This window comes from Haematobia irritans, chromosome 2 (assembly GCF_050003625.1).
Source record: "Haematobia irritans isolate KBUSLIRL chromosome 2, ASM5000362v1, whole genome shotgun sequence".
NCBI lineage: Eukaryota > Metazoa > Arthropoda > Insecta > Diptera > Muscidae > Haematobia > Haematobia irritans.
This window is the reverse complement of record NC_134398.1, coordinates 121,216,295-121,235,162: the sequence shown is the minus strand read 5'-3', so window position 1 is coordinate 121,235,162 and position 18,868 is coordinate 121,216,295. Positions and strand designations below refer to the sequence as shown.

At 30.4% G+C, this 18,868-nt stretch overlaps 1 protein-coding gene across 2 annotated transcripts in view; it reads left to right on the top strand.

Annotated features, from left to right (window-relative positions):
- papi (tudor and KH domain containing protein papi) overlaps positions 1–18,868 on the top strand; it is a 47,594-nt gene that overhangs the window by 5,413 nt on the left and 23,313 nt on the right. Inside the window, exon 1 of one of the 2 annotated variants that reach the window (XM_075296021.1) lies at positions 7,374–8,060. The exons of the other annotated variant lie outside the window; for it this stretch is intronic. The gene's annotated coding sequence lies outside the window, so the exon portion shown is untranslated. Of the gene's footprint in view, positions 1–7,373; positions 8,061–18,868 lie in introns of those variants that run through there. 2 annotated transcript variants of the gene reach the window in all.

Genomic DNA, 18,868 nt, shown 5'->3' with positions numbered 1-18,868 from the left:
AATCTTTTATCTAAAAGTGGGTATTAAGTTCGAGTTTAGCCGCTAAAATCGCTAAAGTGAAAACTAAATCAGTAAAAAAAGGCATAAAATTATACATATTTGTTGCACTTTAAATCTAACCAGAAAAACTGTCCCTTGTTAAATTAATGCTAAATTAACGTATGTTTATTGGAAAAAAAAATTATAATTTATAATTTTTTAAGAAAATTTTCCCCAGCCGCATGGAAGTTTCTTTATTCCAAGTAGGTCTCAATGATTTTATGAACTAAACGTGGGTATATATTTCACTGATCGTAAAAATAAGTTCAATACTAAGTAAAGCAGAAGCAAAATTTCGTACATCTCCCAAAACTAGTAAAAATGAACTACAGAGGGGTTTATGATAATGATTTGGTGCCAATGATTTTTGTCTTTACTTTTACGAGAAGGAAGAATTTCGTAAATGATAGTTAAAAATTATAAAATATCAGTAAATGTTTGTGATGTTAACAACGCATTATGAAAATCTCAAAAAAAAAATTAAATACAATTTAGTTCAATGTCCGCATTGTTCATTTTTCCATAAAAAGGTTTACATTTTTTTGTGTGTAGGTTTTATAAAACTGAAATTAGGAAATATGAAATATGATTTATCAAAATTTCCATTTTTTTTAAATAATAAGAAAGCTTCAGAAGCAGATAAATGTCAGCATATAAATCCAAATTATAATAGACATTTTAAAGTAACCAATGTTTAATAAACAATTTTGAAATCAATGAAACAACATTCTGAAAATAAATCTTTTATCTAAAGGTGGGTATTAAGTTCGAGTTTAGCCGCTAAAATCGCTAAAGTGAAAACTAAATCAGTAAAAAAAGGAATAAAATTATACATATTTGTTGCAAATTTTATTATAACTTGATGGGCAATACCCCAAAGCATATTTTCACAAAGTTTGTATACCTTAAGGTGGATCAATTAAGAAAAGTAATCGTGAAAAAATGGCGATTTTAGCGGCTAAACTCGAACTTAATACCCACCTTAAGATTCAATATCTCAGTTAACCACCTAACCTAACTTATTCCATCAGACAAAGGCTAAACTTATTCCAAACTTTATGTTTGAGTTTGAATAACCAATTATTATAAGTGTTTTTGTTCTGAAGAAAAGATTAACGAATATTAGATATTTTTTTTACCTTTTTGAAAATAAAAAAGGAACGAAATAAATTACACACTGAGTGGAAGTAATCAGAATCTCTTCCATAAATATGTAGATCGCTAGGCAATTGAAACACGAGATTAGTGTTGCCATGTGATTTTTGATTCTTCCCCCCAAATCTTAGGAAAACCCCCTAAATTGGTCTAGATTTTTTTCAAAACCCCCAGAAATTTTAAGAATTTATATAGTACAAAAAGTGGTCCCAAATTTTGTGAAAAAAATCTTGTAGTGATACACTTTAAAAATTAAATTTAACACAAATATATACTGAAAGAAGAGGTTTCTTTTCTGAGGAATGAAATTTTAGAGAAATTACATTTTCTTTTGATGCTAAACAATTTTCTTTTGAAGTTAGATGAAATCATTACAACAGTTGTCACAAATTCGGGTTTATTAACTCTTTAAGAAAATACTTTATAACAAAAGGGAATTTCGTTTTTCTAAAATTAAGTCTCTGAGGAAAGCAGGCAAAACAAAACGATTCAATGTATAAATCTTTTAAACCAAATTAATTTAAAAAATGGTTTATAGAAATAAAAAAATAAACAAAAATTATTAGTTATTCGCTAAAATTGTAGGCGAGAAATTGTAAGACCAATAATTTAATGAAAATTTAACTCTTAAAATGCTTTCAGCTGCTAAGTTAAAATACGATTTTTTAATTTGTCAAATATTAAAAATGTCCTTTCAACAGAAGCGTTTGAAAAAGATAACGAAAAAAATGCTATTGCCCTGCCAGCATTTCAAAGTTCCATTTCATCCTCATCGCTACCACAGACTCGTAAATGTCACCACAACCATCGCGAACTGTGATGGGGGAAGCATATCAAAAATTACAAAATGTACATGAAAGTATTTTGCCATCACTACTGTTAGAAGAGCCATTTTTTTTTGTGAAACGCCAAGCGCAACCAGCTTGTTATATTTTATTTAAATAAAAACGAAAATAAAGTTCTGAAAACATTAAAATTGTGAAAGGTATATGGTGAACAATTTTCGACTTTCCAAATAGAATAAAGTGATCTTTTTTCAAATATTTTCCAGGCACGCTGTCTCCATCGAAAATAAACAAAGTGGCTGATAGACGCTGCAATATGTAATTTGCTAATTAAAACTCAACATCATTCATTTATTAATGCAAAAAATTATGTTAAATGTGATGAGATAAACCGAAAAATATTATATTTATAAGAAATTATAAATGTTTAATCAAATCAATAAACATCTACACAATCGTGTTTTACTTGACCACAATGATTGTTCTACAATTACCTTAAAATGCACTTTTTCTGATAGTTTGCAGGGGTTCTTATTGGCGTCCTTCGAAATTGATATAAATAGGCACCTAATAATTGCACTGATGAGAAACTTTTTCGTAGTAACTTGGCGTGGTACAACTTCTCAATAGTGACGGCGCTTTTCCGACGAGTTTTTGATGTCGTATATGATTGTTTTCGACGTAGTGGGGATTCTCAGAAGCGCCCCCAAATTCAAAAAATGTTGGCAGGGTGCATACTTGCTTATATTTAGGAATTTTGGTTGACTTCCCGCATTTTTTTCTCATAATTCATACCACAATTGTTCCGAATTTGGTTGAGAATTGCTCCACTATATAAGGTCTAAGATACTTTTTTACCCCCAAAAATCCCCCCAAATAAATGTCCCTCCCAAAAGTCTACCTAAACGTGAAAAAAACACTAAATTTGGGGAGGGAAACCCTCAACCTGGCAATACTACACGAGATACATTCAATATTATGATTTGAGAAATCAAAAAAAAGTAACGGCTTCCACATATCTCCGCTAATTGTTTATAACAATAATCAATCCAATAGTTTGGGTATAAAATAAAAGCATGAAATAAAACTAGGGGGAAACGTAAACGAGAACACAATCGTACATGGAAAGAGACACTGTCTCAACACATTGCTAAATATAGCTTAGTGACATAATAAAACAAAATGTTTTATTTATTTACTCGTGTTTGATGTCTTACCCAAACAACAGCTTGAATTTGCCATTCTCAGCACCTCCACATTCGTTTATGTGCGGAGAAATACAATCTAAATGACTATAATGTTTCCCAAACAGTATAGTGCTATTCAAAATTGTATCAATGGATTATTGTTGTCCATTACCCAAGCAATGTAATGTGTGTTACCAATGTCAAGAGACGGGTAACATTTTAGAAGAAATTCAGAAAGAAAGAAATCATGAAAATACAAATGTCAGTTCCAGATAATATTAGGATTTTTATTTCCGTACTTGTTTTATAATTAATTTATCTTTCAAAAATTCGATACAAAGCGTATCACGCTAACTTCCGAAAGAAACAAGCTATCGCCTTGAAACTTGGTATAAGTATTTATTATTGATGCATGTATTGCAAATGGACCCAGTCGGACCACTGTTAGGTATAGTCCCATATAAACAGACCCCAGATTTGCCTTACGAAGCCTCTTGGAAGAGCAAACATTTTTTCATTCCATTTATTTCATCTGAATTTTCAGTACAACAAGATACAAATCTTATAAATTTAGTACTCCATTTACATTGTTATAAATAACTAAAGTAGGAATGAAAAATCATACAAATATTATTATTAACATTTAACTAGTTTAAAAATTATATATGAATAAATATAAATAACAAACAAAAAGAAACAAATATTGAAAGATATTAAAAAAATATATACACAGTCTTACACAAGTTTACATACCCCTGAGTTTTTAACTTACTAACCAAACATCTTTCTTGTTGTTTTTTATAAACCACACTAAAAAAATATTGTTAAAAATTAACAAATACTATGTTTTCAAATTATTTTACAAAAATTAAAGCATCTATATGCATAGTTTATAATATTTTATTATTTCAATAAAATACAAATTCTTTAATCGTATGTAAACTTGTGTGAGACTGTGTATATAAATCACAGCTGTAGTTTATAACAACAATTTTTTTAAACTTAAAGAAGCTTCTACAAAACACGTCCGCTCTCGACCAAAGCACTAAAACATCATCCGACCCTGTTGACATTTGGTACGTGATGTTAGGCTAGGCTAGCCTAGGTGGCTCTTTTTATAGCCGACGTTCCAGATTGCAGTGAAATCACTTAGAGAAGCTTTGAAAGCCTCAGAAATGTCACCAGCATTACTGACGTAGGATAATCCACCGCTGAAAAACTTTTTGGTGTTCGGTCGAAGCAGGAATCAAACCTACGACCTTGTGTATGCAAGGCGGGCATGCTAACCATTGCACAATGGTGCAATGTTAGTATATACCCTCAAGAATTGCAAGATAGCCTTCATATAAACCGATCCCCAGATTTGAAATTTGGAATTAGAAACTGGAATTAACTATTTGGGACTTTAAAATAGATATGCTTGGGATGAAATATAATATGTTTGCACAAAGAAACTTTTTTTTTGTTTGAACACATTCCGAAAATATATGTGTTTAAAGCAAAATACGTTTGGAAGTATATGTTACAGAGGCGATTCTTTTGAGGATGTATATAAAACGATGAAGAACTGAAGAAGCTTATTTTGTAGGGTGTCCAAAACCGACACCGGTACATAACCCGAAACCGGATAGTGAAAAATGGCGCGTAACGGTTTTGACCATCCGTTAACCGGTTTTCTATATTTCAATGAAATGTCGATCTACTTTGTCATATGTTTCTTCCGAAAGTGGAACTTATTGTAGAGAGGTAGATTATATGAACTCTTTATTATTTGCTTTCAACAATTTTTTTTAGAATCGAGAGAAAATTTCATTTGTCCGATTTCATAGTCCGACATCTTCCATCAGTAAATGATCAAGTTTCAGAAAATAAACAAAATATCGTTTGCAAAGGGAACATTTTAACTACCTTCAATTTTTCTATAACACTCACACAAAAATTATTTTTTCTTGTTCAATCACGAAATTAATTGATCCAATTAGTTTTTTAATTTAAATGTCTTCAAAAGCGAAAATGATAGTATCAATCACAATTTTAATTGTGCATAAAAAAATACTAGATTTAAAAATTAATTCATTTCATTTGCAAATTTCAATTAATTTTTAATTGATTGGATTCAAAATTTTATTGATGTTGATTGCAAAACTCAATTAATTTTTTAAATAAAAACGTAACTATTTTCAATTACTTTCTTAACTGACTTACCCCCATTTTCATGAAGCTCCGTTAGTGCTCCGTTAACCTAACCTAACCTAACGAGGAGTTAAAGCCTAACGGAGCTTCAATAAGTTTGATTAAAAAATTTAATGTTTGAAATGTATTTTTAATTAAAAATTAAAATTTCCATCAATTTTTTTAGTCTTCCGAGTTTGATTAAAAATATAATTGTACCAATTTTTTAATTGAAAGCATTTTCAATTTCAATCAATTTTTTAATTGCAAATATTGGATTAATAGATTAATCCTTAGTTTGTTTTAAAATGTTCATTTTATTACAATGAATTATTAATTATAATTTTTTTTAAACAAAACGAGTGTTTAAAACTCATTTTCACCAATTTTAATTTTTTTGTTTTTTTTTTTAACGGTTTTAAGCAAAATAAAAAACCGAGAACCGGTTTTTAAAAACAATGGTATTTTTTGATAAACCGAAAACCGACTTTTCAAAAAAAACAGTTATTTGGACACGCTATTATATACACTCATAGAAAAAAGTCTGCTAAAAACAGCAGTCGATGTCTGCTGTTATATTTTTGTACTTCAGGACCTAACGAACAACAATTTATAAAATATTTAGGTTATACATTTTCCCCAAAGCATATTTAAGAACCAAAAGTAGCTTTTGGTATATTTTTGCCCTGTAATATATTTACAAGCTCCTAAATACGATCAGCAAACATTTTGTTTGCTGTTATGCCTCAATTCGATAAATATTCAGATTTTTGGTCAAATACTATAGATATTCATAAAATATTGTTTTAATTATGTTAGGATAGCTCCTAAGTTGACATTTTTATTTGTTTTAGCCAAAATAAAACATGTTTTAGTGTAATCGAGCTTAAAAAAAGCAGGAAATGTTTGCTATTTCAGCAAACAGTGACTGCTGTCCCTTTTTCAGCAGACTTTTTGCTGTTTCAGCAGACTTTTCTGCTGTCCCTACTAACAAATCTCTTTGGGTGTAACATCGACAAATATAACATTTACTTGTTATAATTTACGTTAGTGGTGATTGATTTTCATGAAGTCTCTATTAACTCTTTACTTTGGTCTAGTTATGCTCCAACTATTATTATGTTTGGAAACAAAAATAAGTCCAAAGGGACGAAATCAAAAGCCAATTTCCTCACTAGGCGGGAGGTGTGAGCTGGTTAGTAAATAAGGTGAAATATCGCCTTTTTCCACTGTTCTTGAAACCGCAAACACTCCCTCCTCCATACGCAGTACTAACAAAAATACGATCCGATCAGGCTGATGTAATGAAGTTTGAACGAAAAAGCACGAAAAATATAGTAAAAATCGACGAATGCGATACCTATCTTCCAAACAAAACAATTTTTCTGTGCGCTTTCCCCATCCCCCAAAATTTCATGTGGGATATGGACCGTACGATCTTTTGAAATGCATTATTGGGCGTACTTTGTGGGATCTCACAGTAATATTTCGATGCGTTACAAATAGGATGGAGGAATTGTGCCACGGTGCAAATCCTTTAAATAATGTTTTCTTTTTAAACAACAAAGTATATTTTTATTATGACCATAAATGGCCATGAGCCAATTTGAATTAGCTCATCCTAAAAATTGTTATTTACAATTAGAATTCTATGATTTGTAAGGTAGCGGTTTGGGTCACTTGGCCCATATCGAAAGCTTTAGGCACTGTACTATAAAAAATATTAATACCTCCTCTTCACTCAGAACAAAAGTCAAGAGAGTTGGGAAGAGACCTGATTGTAGCCGGTTTCTTGATTTGACAACAATACCTTCACAACTCTAAAGATCTACCTTGAGAAATTGTTTTCACATATGTATACTAGTCAACGTTGATTACGGACGGACATACGTACTAACTTGTTTCTGTATGAATTCTAGTTCTCTGAGAACACTAAACAACAGTCAGGGACCAGAGAGATTACAATACGAAATAAAAACACAAAACACTTGTTTGCTTTAAATTTGAGAGAATGGCATGAATTTGTCGTATAAGGCTTTTAGTTGACAATTAATTGCGGACCCGAAAACATTGCAAAATGCCTTATTACACAAACGAAAAATATGTCAAGAAGTGAATACACATTAAGTTAGCATAGTATTATTTAATTTAAAAGCGATACACGAAAGAAACAAAATCACTCAAGCGAAATAAAACAGAAACAACGAAGAAAAAAACTAAGGCTAAAAACCACAGCAACAAAAATGCTGTGTTCTTAATAAGCGATCTCTGCGAAGATAAAAACAAATCCAAAAGCAAAAAATTAAATGAAATGAAATCATTTAGAAAAAAATCGCAAAAGAAATTTGTGTTGAATTTAAATTTATTAAAAAATGAATGAATAAATAAATAAGAGAAGAACGTTTCTTTGATGATTATGAAAGTGTGTGTGTGTTTATGTGCGTGCAAAAAAATGCTTGTGGTTGTAAAATATAATAAAATTTAGACATTTATATGTAGAGAATCCATAAATGCGTAATCCCAATGTTCATGTGACAGAACATTTTTGGTATTTATGTAATATTTGTGCTTTAAACAAAACGCAACGTTTCTTTGCTTTGCTTTCTTCAATTCAAACACATCAATATTATCGACGACATCACCAACGCCGCTCACATCGATAACCACAGCAATACACGTTTCACAAGAAATAAAAGACTTATTCCTTGCAAATAGGCCAAAGGTTTGTTAGTATAATATTTATAAACTACAAATACACTGAAAAAAATTATAGCTATTTATCAAAAAAAAAAAAAAAAAAACTAACGACTTCGTGCGAACATTGAACTAAAATGTATTGTGAGGCCCTGTATCCAAAAGCTTTGACAGTTCCTCATATTTCGACATGAATCTCGAGAAAGTTGCACGTCTTTTTCGAATAGAAATCATCATTAAAGTAGGGTCAACTTTTTCTTTTCTTCGACCATACGCACCAAGCTTAATATATCTTTATTGCTACGACAATTTTATGAAGTTTTCCTCAAGAAGAATTCAATTTTACTAAATTCGAATTTAGCATAAAGTAGTTCAGAATTTCCTATAATGTTACCACACTCAAAAAAAAGTGAACTCTCTATTTCACTAAAGCCAATTTAACTTTATTTTAGTTTATGGAATTATTATGTTTGGAGAAAGTTTCCTTTACTCTATTAGTTTTTTGTGTACGTTAGTTAAATTAACTATATTCGAGGAAAAAAATATACTCAAATGAAGCACAAAGATAAACAAAATTCGTGTCTTCCACAAAATAGTTCAGAATTTCTTTAAATTTGTAAATTTTACCAAAAATGCGTCCATCATGAACTTCGTATGTCACTAAAGACATTCTTGCAATTTTGAACTCAAAGTGTTTCCTTCAAACTACAAAATTTTCTTTAACAAGTGAAAAAACTTAGTTATGTCTAATAATTTTATTTGAATTTGTGGAAAAATATTTACTTATTTTTATGACATTGGCGTGATGCCAACGTTTGTAATACTGTTTAGTTAAAATTTTCTACAAATATTCAACATTTTCTAAAATTAACGGAAAGTTTTCTTCCTGGTGGGTTCACTGTTTTTTCAGTGCAAAAATGTATACTTTCTGAACTTCGTGTGACGCTAAAGCAGCGTTGCCAGAAATAATTGTTTCATCAAAAGCCGCTAGATTTACCCAAAAAATAGCTAAAAAGCTACAAAATAGCTAGAAAAAAAGCAAAAAATTTTTTTGTATCAAAAGTCACGCTTTTCATAGAAATTTAAGAAACTTAAATACTTTATTTCACTTAAAATTCATATTAATTTAATTGTATTAATTTTTTAATTGGACTTTTGTGATACTGCAACAATATTTAAGTCATATTAGCTCCGTTTGCATACTCGATAAATTTTGATTACTACACACAAAATTTTTTTTTTCTGATTCAATCACGAAATTAATTGATCCAATTAATTTTTAATTGAAATGCCTTCAATCACAGAAATGATAGTATCAATTAAAAAATTAATTGTAGGTCAATTAAAAAGTTAATTGATCCAATTAAAAAATTAATTGATACTATTATTTTTGTGATTGATTTTTGTTTCAAATAAAAAATTTGTTGAATCAATTAAATTTTTAATTGAATATTTTTTAAAACTCAATTAAAATTTTAATTGGAAAAATTTTCGTGAAATTTTTTTGTGTGTACAATAAATTTTTACTGGAAGTCCCTCGTTTATACCAAAAAGAACATTTGTTCGCAGTAAAAACTTGCAGAAGGTAACACACAATTATCAACTGGTTTTAATCATCAACAAATCGAATGTGCGATATATTGCACATCTCACAATCACGCTCACAAAAAATCGCTTCTGTAACATATACTCCCAAACATATTTTGCTTCAAGCATATACATTTTTGGGTATTGCCCAAACATTTATATGTTTGATCTCTTCCAATATATAATATGTTTGAAAGCATATTGGTCTAAAAAATATATGTTTGGGTAGTCAATTTCCAAACATTTTGTATTTTTGCATCCAAATTCAATAATGTTGTCTTCCAAAAAACAATATGTTATTATGTGAACATATAATATGTTTGGAAGCATTTTGCACCCAAAAATATTATATGCTTAAAAAAATTCTCCCAAACAATATTGTGCTCAAAATTTTATTTATTTATTTATATATTTACAATCATAATGAATTATGAAAATAAACAGGTAATATAGGTGCTAACAACATAGGTTTTCGACCTGAATGCTCAAAATTTTGTTTCTGCCCAATTGTATATTACCCCACATCTTTCTCACTTCCACGAGATTTTTTAGTTCTTAGCATCTTTTTCTGTAATACAAACATTGTAGAAGAAATTATTCAATTGTATGATTTTTTTTATTTTAATTTTACCTTTTGCCGGACGGGGATTCGAACAGCGGACCACACAGTTTGTAAGGATCAAAGAAGTAGCTGATCAATTGCCCAAGGAAAAATAAAATGTTAATTTTGTAATAACAAGCAACAACCACCAACTTAATTCAATATCGCTCCCTGTTAAATAGCGCTCCAAGCTACTAAACACATATATGTTTATAGGCTATTTCTAAATTAATATATGTTTGCATCCAAGCATATTATATTTAAAAACATTTTATGTCCCAAACATAATATGTTCTAACATATTAACATATATGTCCCAAACATGTTATGCTAGTTTATGAACATTATATGCTTGCACTCAAAAATATTGTGTTTAAAAATTTGTTTTCCAAACATATAATGTTTATAGCCAAACATATGAAAAACAGTCTTTTTCATCCGTGTAGAAGTGTATTAGAACATAAATATCAATATGTGTCGTTTTAATTGGTTTAAAGCCGGTGAATTAATGATAAATTCGTGAACGTGTACTTTTTGATAATTTCACGCAAGAGAGTAAAACCCATTCTTACTGTCTTGCAAGTTTATACTGAATAACTTTTATTGGAAAATTACGCAAACAATCCTGTTGTTGTTTTATTTTCGAAAATGTAATTCCATTCCATTCACAATCTGCAGATTTCTTTTTATCGCGCTTATACTAATGTTTTGATCCTATCAATACGATATTTTTATTGTATTTTTTTGCTGTTAAAAAAAAATAGTACGATATTCAAAACTTTATTTCTTTCATTTTTTCTTGCATACACTGAAAAAAAAACATGCCCGGTTCCAAAGATTCAAAGTCCTTTAAAAACGTCCTAACGGCAACTTAAATTTCCAAATTCAGACTCAACTTCAAGCAGAAATTATTCTATTTATCAAGTAAAAAAACGTCTTTAAAATAAAGTATTGGAAAACATCTTCTATTTTTGAACGTTTATTTTTCTTTGTGGTCAAATACAAAAAGTTCACAAATTTAAAGACGATTTCACTTAATTTTGAATAATTTTTCAGAATTGACCTTAGATCAACAACATTTTCTTTCATGTAAACAAACCCATTTTTAAGTTGAATCACTTAACTATAAGGACAAAACGATTTCACTGACGAGTTTGTCGACTTTTGGACAAGGAAAAAACTTTAAATAAGAAAAATGCACAAATGCATTGCTAAGGAAAATTCGCGTTTGCATTTTAAGGACATGAAATCTTTGGTCTCACGACAATATTTATTCAGTGTACAAAACAATTCACATATAATTTTTAACTTAGTAATAACATAATAACTTGAGAATAATATAATAGCATAATAAGGACACCATAAAGGAGTGAAAAACTGTACAACAAGGTGTATTTGTTGTAAAAATGCGGCAATTAATAGCGTAAATTATTGTTAATGTTTGAATTGAGCTTGAAATATGTGGAAAACCTTATTCTGGCAGCAAGGGTTAGATAAAAACGCCGTTTTGTCCATATTTCACTAGAAACGTGTCGAAAATAAATAAAGCTAAAATTGCTAAAAGTCTCATGAAAAAACAGAAAAAAGCTAAAAGCTAAATGTATTTTTACCGTCTAAAAGACTTCAAAAAAAGCAAAATCTACACCGAAAAAAAGCATGTCCGGTTCCAAAGATTTTGTTTTTACATTAAAAATTTTGGTATTGATTCCGAGCCAAAGAAGCGTAAAATACAAGTAAGGATACTTTTAAGACACAATTCTCTTTTAAATTTGGGTTTGGTGTACTTGCTTCCAGGAAGCAAATTTTAATTTTTCGCCTTTTCAGCCTTTTTATACCCACCACCATAGAATGGTGACGGGGGTATAATAAGTTTGTCATTCCGTTTGTAACACATCGAAATATCGATTTCCGACTATATAAAGTATATATATTCTTGATCAGGGAGAAATTCTAAGACGATATAACGATGTCCGTCTGTCTGTCTTTTGTAATCACGCTACAGTCTTCAATAATGAAGCAATCGTACTGAAATTTTGCACAAACTCGTCTTTTGTCTGCAGGCAGGTCAAGTTCGAAGGTGGGCTATATCGGTCAAGTTCGAAGATGGGCTATATCGGTCCAGGTTTTTATATAGTCCCCATATAAACCGACCTCCCGATTTTGGGTCTTGGGCTTATAGAAATCGTATTTTTTATCCAATTTGCCTGAAATTTGAAATCTAGAGGTATTTTATGACCATAAAGAGGTGTGCCAAAAAAGGTGAGTATCGGTCCATGTTTTGGTATAGCCCCCATATAGACCGATCTCCCGATTTGAATTCTTGGGCTTATAGAAACCGCAGTTTTTATTCAATTTACCTGAAATTGGAAATCTAGAGGTATTGTAGGACCACAAATACGTGTGCCAAAAATTGTGAGTATCGGTCCATATTTTGGTATAGCCCCCATATAGACCGATCTCCCGATTTTACTTCTTGGGCTTATAGAAACCGCAGTTTTTATTCAATTTACCTGAAATTGGAAATCTAGTGGTATTGTAGGACCACAAATACGTGTGCCAAAAATTGTGAGTATCGGTCCATGTTTTGATATGGTCCCCATATAAAATGACCTCCCGATTTGGGGTCTTGGGCTTATAGAAACCGTAGTTTTTATTCAATTTGTCTGAAATTGGAAATCTAGAGGTATTTTAGGACCATAAAGAGGTGTGCCGAAAATGGTGAGTATCGGTCCATATTTTGGGATAGCCCCCATATAGACCGATTTCCCCATTTTACTTCTTGGGCTTCTAGAATCCGAAGTTTTTATCCTATTTGCCTGAAATTGGAAATGTAGAGGTATTTTCGGGTCATAAAGAGGTGTGTCGAAAACGGTGAGTATCGGTCCATATTTTAGTATAGCCCCCATAAGAACGATCTCCCGATTTAACCCCTTGGGTTTCTGGAAACCGTAGTTTTTATCTGATTTGCCTGAAATTGTAAGTATTCTGGTATTTTAGGCTCACAAAAACGTGTATCGGATTATGTTTTTATCGGTCCATTTGGTAATGCCTCCATATAGACCGACTTCACTTCTTGAGGGTGTAGAAGGCGCACTGATCATGAAAATTGCTTGAAACTCAATGTAAAATTTCCAGATTTTACTTCTACAGATTTAAGATTTCAAATCAAGACGTTATTTTATAATTTTCTTGCACACTTACAAGAGATGTTAATGATTCCTCTAAAACTCAAACAAAAATGGTTCTTATAAATCCAGAATCTGATATAGTCCTCATAGGTGAAATCTTTAAATTTATCTTCGGGAAGTGTCCTCAAGTCCTCAAGCCCTCCTGAAATTTCAAAGGAAACCCTAATATTTGGTTCATGGTGGTGGGTATTTAAGATTCGGCCCGGCCGAACTTAGTGCTGTATATACTTGTTTCTTCATATGCTATTAAAGTCCTTTAAAAACGAGTTAACGACAACTTTATTTTCCAAATTAAGACTCGACTTCCAGTAGAAATTATGCTATGTTTCAAGTAAAAAAAAACGCCTTTAAAATGAAGTGTTGAAAAACATGTCCTATATTTGAACGATTTTTTGCTTTGTAGTCAAGATGTAAAAAGACAACAAATTTAAAGACAAATTTTCATTACATTTAAAAAATTTTTCTGAATTATTAAAGCCAAGTTGACCTTAGCCCAAACATATTTTCTTTCATGTTATGATACCCATTTTTAATTGAAATCACTTAATTATAAGGACAATACGACTTCATTGAAAAGTTTATCGACTTTTGGACAAGGAAAAAAACTTTATATTAGAGAAATGCGTCTTCTGTGCTAAGCAAAATTTGTATTCGTATTTTAAAGACATGACATCTTTGACCTCACGACAATATTTTTTTCAGTGTAGCGGAAAAAAATATAAACTGGAAACGCTGCGTCAAAGACATTTTTACAAATTTTAACTCTAAACTTTTCTCATCAAAATACGAAATATTCTTAAACGAAAAAAGTTAATTATGTCAAAAAAAAAAATGTCATTAATTTGTCTAAAAATATTTACCTAATTTTGTCATATCAATGTTTGTAATACTGATTAGTAAAAATTTCTAAAATAACCTACATTTTCTCACGTTTATTTCGTTCACAAAAATTTGCACATGGGATATAATCATACATTATAAAGAATTATAAAATAGAAGGTCGAAACTTTTTAATAAAAATATGTTAATTTATGGCGTTTTTTTCGGTGTACAAAATAAATTTCAAATGTACGCAATTTTCTTCGATATCCTATGTTCTTTTCTACCATTAAGTTAAATATTTGCCATACAAGCGGTATGTTATTTTGTATTTTCATTATCAAGGTCGTTTTGTTCATTATTTGGATTTCATTATGGAGAGAATTCGAAACGAACATACAACACAGCCGGTACTTTATGTGATGGACGACGTGCGATTCAAATAGAAATAAATCATGCAATGTCATTAAATAATGAGTCTTGCTTGGATAAAGAAATAGGGATACAAATGCAAACAATTACGAATTTTATAAAAACAAAAACTTAAAGAGACAATGCTCAAGTCGGGTGAATCCCACTATTGTATATGACACCCTACACCAATCTTACTGAACGTAAATTGAGGTTTGTGTCAATAAAACTAGTTAAAATAATTGAATGATCACGGAAACAACATTTAACTAATAGAATATACACTGAAACATGTTGATCTAACGGGAAAGATTATGCAACCTAAATTTTAGGATACGAAATTCACACAATATTAAGGACAAATTTCTTTAAATTAAAAAACAAGTAAGGAAAGTCTAAAGTCGGGCGGGGCCGACTATATTATACCCTGCACCACTTTGTAGATCTAAATTTTCGATACCATCACATCCGTCAAATGTGTTGGGGGCTATATATAAAGGTTTGTCCCAAATACATACATTTAAATATCACTCGATCTGGACAGAATTTGATAGACTTTTACAAAATCTATAGACTCAAAATTTAAGTCGGCTAATGCACTAGGGTTGAACACAATTTTAGTACAAAAATATGGGAAACAATTAAATCTGAAGCAATTTTAAGGAAACTTCGCAAAAGTTTATTTATGATTTATCCCTCGATATAAATGTATTAGAAGTTTAATTAATTCATTAGAGTAATTTTTACAACTTTTCGACTAAGCAGTGGCGATTTTACAAGGAAGATGTTGGTATTTTGACCATTTTTGTCGCAATCAGAAAAACATATATATGGAAGCTATATCTAAATGTGAACCGATTTTAACCAAATTTGGCACGCATAGCTACAATGCTAATTCTACTCCCTGTGCAAAATTTCAACTAAATCGGATTTAAAAATTGGCCTCTGTGGTCATATGAGTGTAAATCGGGCGAAAGCTATATATGGGAGATATATCTAAATCTGAACCGATTTCAACCAAATTTAGCACACATAGCTACAATGCTAATTCTACTCCCTGTGCAAAATTTCAATTAAATCGTAGCAAAAAATTGGCCTCTGTGGTCATATGAGTGTAAATCGGGCGAAAGCTATATATGGGAGCTATATCTAAATCTGAACCGATTTCAAACAAATTTGGCACACATAGCTACAATACTAATTCTACTTCTTGTGCAAAATTTCAACGAATTCGGAGCAAAAAGTTGGCCTCTGTGGTCATTTGAGTGTAAATCGGGCGAAAACTATATATGGGAGCTTTATCTAAATCTGAACTGATTTCAACCAAATTTGACACGCGTAGCTATAATGCTAATTCTACTCCCTGTGCAAAATTTCAACTAAATCGGAGCAAAAAATTGGCCTCTGTGGGCAAATGAGTGCAAATCGGGCGAAAGCTATATATGGGAGCTATATCTAAATCTGAACCGATTTGGCTGATATTTTGCAAGTTTTTCGAGACTCTTAAAATATTCGAATGTACGGAATTTGAGGAAGATCGGTTCATATACACGCCAATTATGACCAGATCGGTGAAAAATATATATGGCAGCTATATCTAAATCTGAACCGATTTTTTTCCAAAATTAATAGGGATCGTCTCTGAGCCGAAACAGGACCCTATACCAAATTTTAGGACAATCGGACTAAAACTGCGAGCTGTACTTTGCACACAAAAATACATCAACAGACAGACGGACAGACAGATAGACAGACAGACGGACATCGCTAAATCGACTCAGAATTTAATTCTAAGACGATCGGTATACTAAACGATGGGTCTCAGACTTTTCCTTCTTGGCGTTACATACAAATGCACAAACTTATTATACCCTGTACCACAGTAGTGGTGAAGGGTATAAAAAATAATTAAAATAAAGTTCATAATCATTGCTTTAACATTTGTATTCCTCCGTTTGTTTTAAAGTTTTATTGAAATTAAGAAAACATTTTTTGCTTTGAAGTATTTGTTGTAATTTGAATTAAACTGACATTTATTTCTACATGAATACCTTTGTTGATGTATTGATAAAGAGAACGATGATTTGATAAATGAAATCTGTACATACAAAATTTTTTTCTGATTCAATCGCGAAATTAATTTTTTAATTGAAATTAATTTTTCAATTAAAAAATTAATTGATACTATTAATTTTTGTTTCAAATAAAAAATTTGTTGAATTAATTAGATTTTTAATTGAATATTTTTTTTTTTAAGAAGCAGCATCTTTGGCTCGGAATCAATACCAAACTCCTTAACAGAAGGTCAATGTTTTTTTTTTAATCCAAGCACAATATTTTTAATTGTAAGTTCTCGTGTTCGAGAACATTTATATTTTAGGAATCTGAGATAAATAAATCGTCTTTGTAATGAATGAAATAACTGTTCTTATTACATCATAACTAAAATTAAAGTATTTTTGACAAACTTCGAAGTCGGCATTCTTAAATAGATAATTTGTTCTGTTGATCTCACTCATTTGTTTACGGTCGATTGGCTAGGTTAGCTCATTATTGTTGTGTTCCGCGTCATGCTAGAAGAGTTTTTTGGTTGATTTATAAATCAACCGGTTTATTTGTTGTTTTTATTTCCAATTGTTTATTTGCATTTGAATTTTATAGCCTTAAAGTATATATGTACCAAGTTCAATGTTTACTCGGTAAATAAAATTAATTTCATTCATCTGAAAATGTGTGTTTGAGATAAATATACATTCGAATCGAAACTATTCTTGAGGTTTCTCTGTTATTGTGTTTAATGATTTGATGGAGAGAGAAATCATCAGTTATTTGGCATTGAAGTTCGAATAATTATCTCTATTGAAATCAATGATTTCTTTTAAATTACCCCGTTATCAGTATAACACGATGAGAGATTTTATTGCAAAAAAACAAAAAAAAAAAAAACTATTCGATTTCCCATGACAACTAGGTTAAACATTATGATGGAATACATTGGAAATATTTTGCACGCTTTCTACGAAATCAAGTTAGTCTGACACAAACATTATTTACTTGACCAAAAATTGAAAAAAACTTTTCATTGAAGGCATTTTATCCTTAGAGTTAGGTGATTCAACTTTATAATAGGTATCTTTACACGAAAGAAATGTTTGTTGGACTAAGGTCAACTTGGCTTTAATAATTCTACAAAATTAGTCTTTATTCTCGTTGAGTTTTTGTATCTTTACTATAAAGCTTAAAAGCTTTCAAAAATAGGAAACGGGTTTTAAAACTTTATTTTAAAGACTCGTTGCGCTTAAAAAATAAAATAATTTATACTCAATTTAAAAGTGAATTGCGTTTAGGGTGTCCAAATAACAGCTTTTTTCGAAAAGTCGGTTTTCGATTTATCCAAAAATCCTAATTTTTAAAAACCGCTTTTCGGTTTTTTATTTTGTACAAAGCCGGCTAATCGGTTAAAACCGAAAAAATAAAAATTAGTTAAAATGAATTTTAAACATTCATTTTTTTATTCTAAAAACAGAATTAACAATTCATTGTAATAAAATTAACAAACAAACTAAGGATTAAATTAGTGAGAAAAAAATTATGTTCGTGATGGTGTATAAAGAAAGAAAACCGAATAACAACCCCTTCATTCGTCTTCATTTTGGAATCTTCAATTAGCAGGTAACATTCAGTGACGCTAACCTTTTGGGAAAAAATTGGTTTATGATTTTTTATAATTGTAGGTATTGAAATTGTAAAAGGAGGACAAAATCGTTAGACAGCAACTTATTAAAAGTGAAAGGTACAAGAAGAAGAAAAAATGCGTTTTACATTTGATGACAACTAATATCATAGACCAAGAAAATATAGAGACATACTTTGATAATTCACCATGGTTTTGTTTATTTGCAGTGCGCAGTCATTCCACTCAATTGCGCAGTCAAGTGACTCAATTTGTTTTTGGAAAACGAGAATTACCGTACAAATCAGTCAATTTGCATTACCAAAAATGTGTAGATGTATAGAATTTTATATGCTTTTACAATATTTGGTGTTTCATCAAGAAAACAAAGGAAAGAAAACAAATTAAAGCCAATTGCAGACTAAAAGAGCCCTCTACGGTGTGCAGACAAACTACAGCGCTGTGAATTCACTTGAGATGTCTATACCTTCTTTGGTCTATGCTATCGAGTGAAGTTATAGATTCAATTAATGTTTCATTTTATAGAAACTAACTAG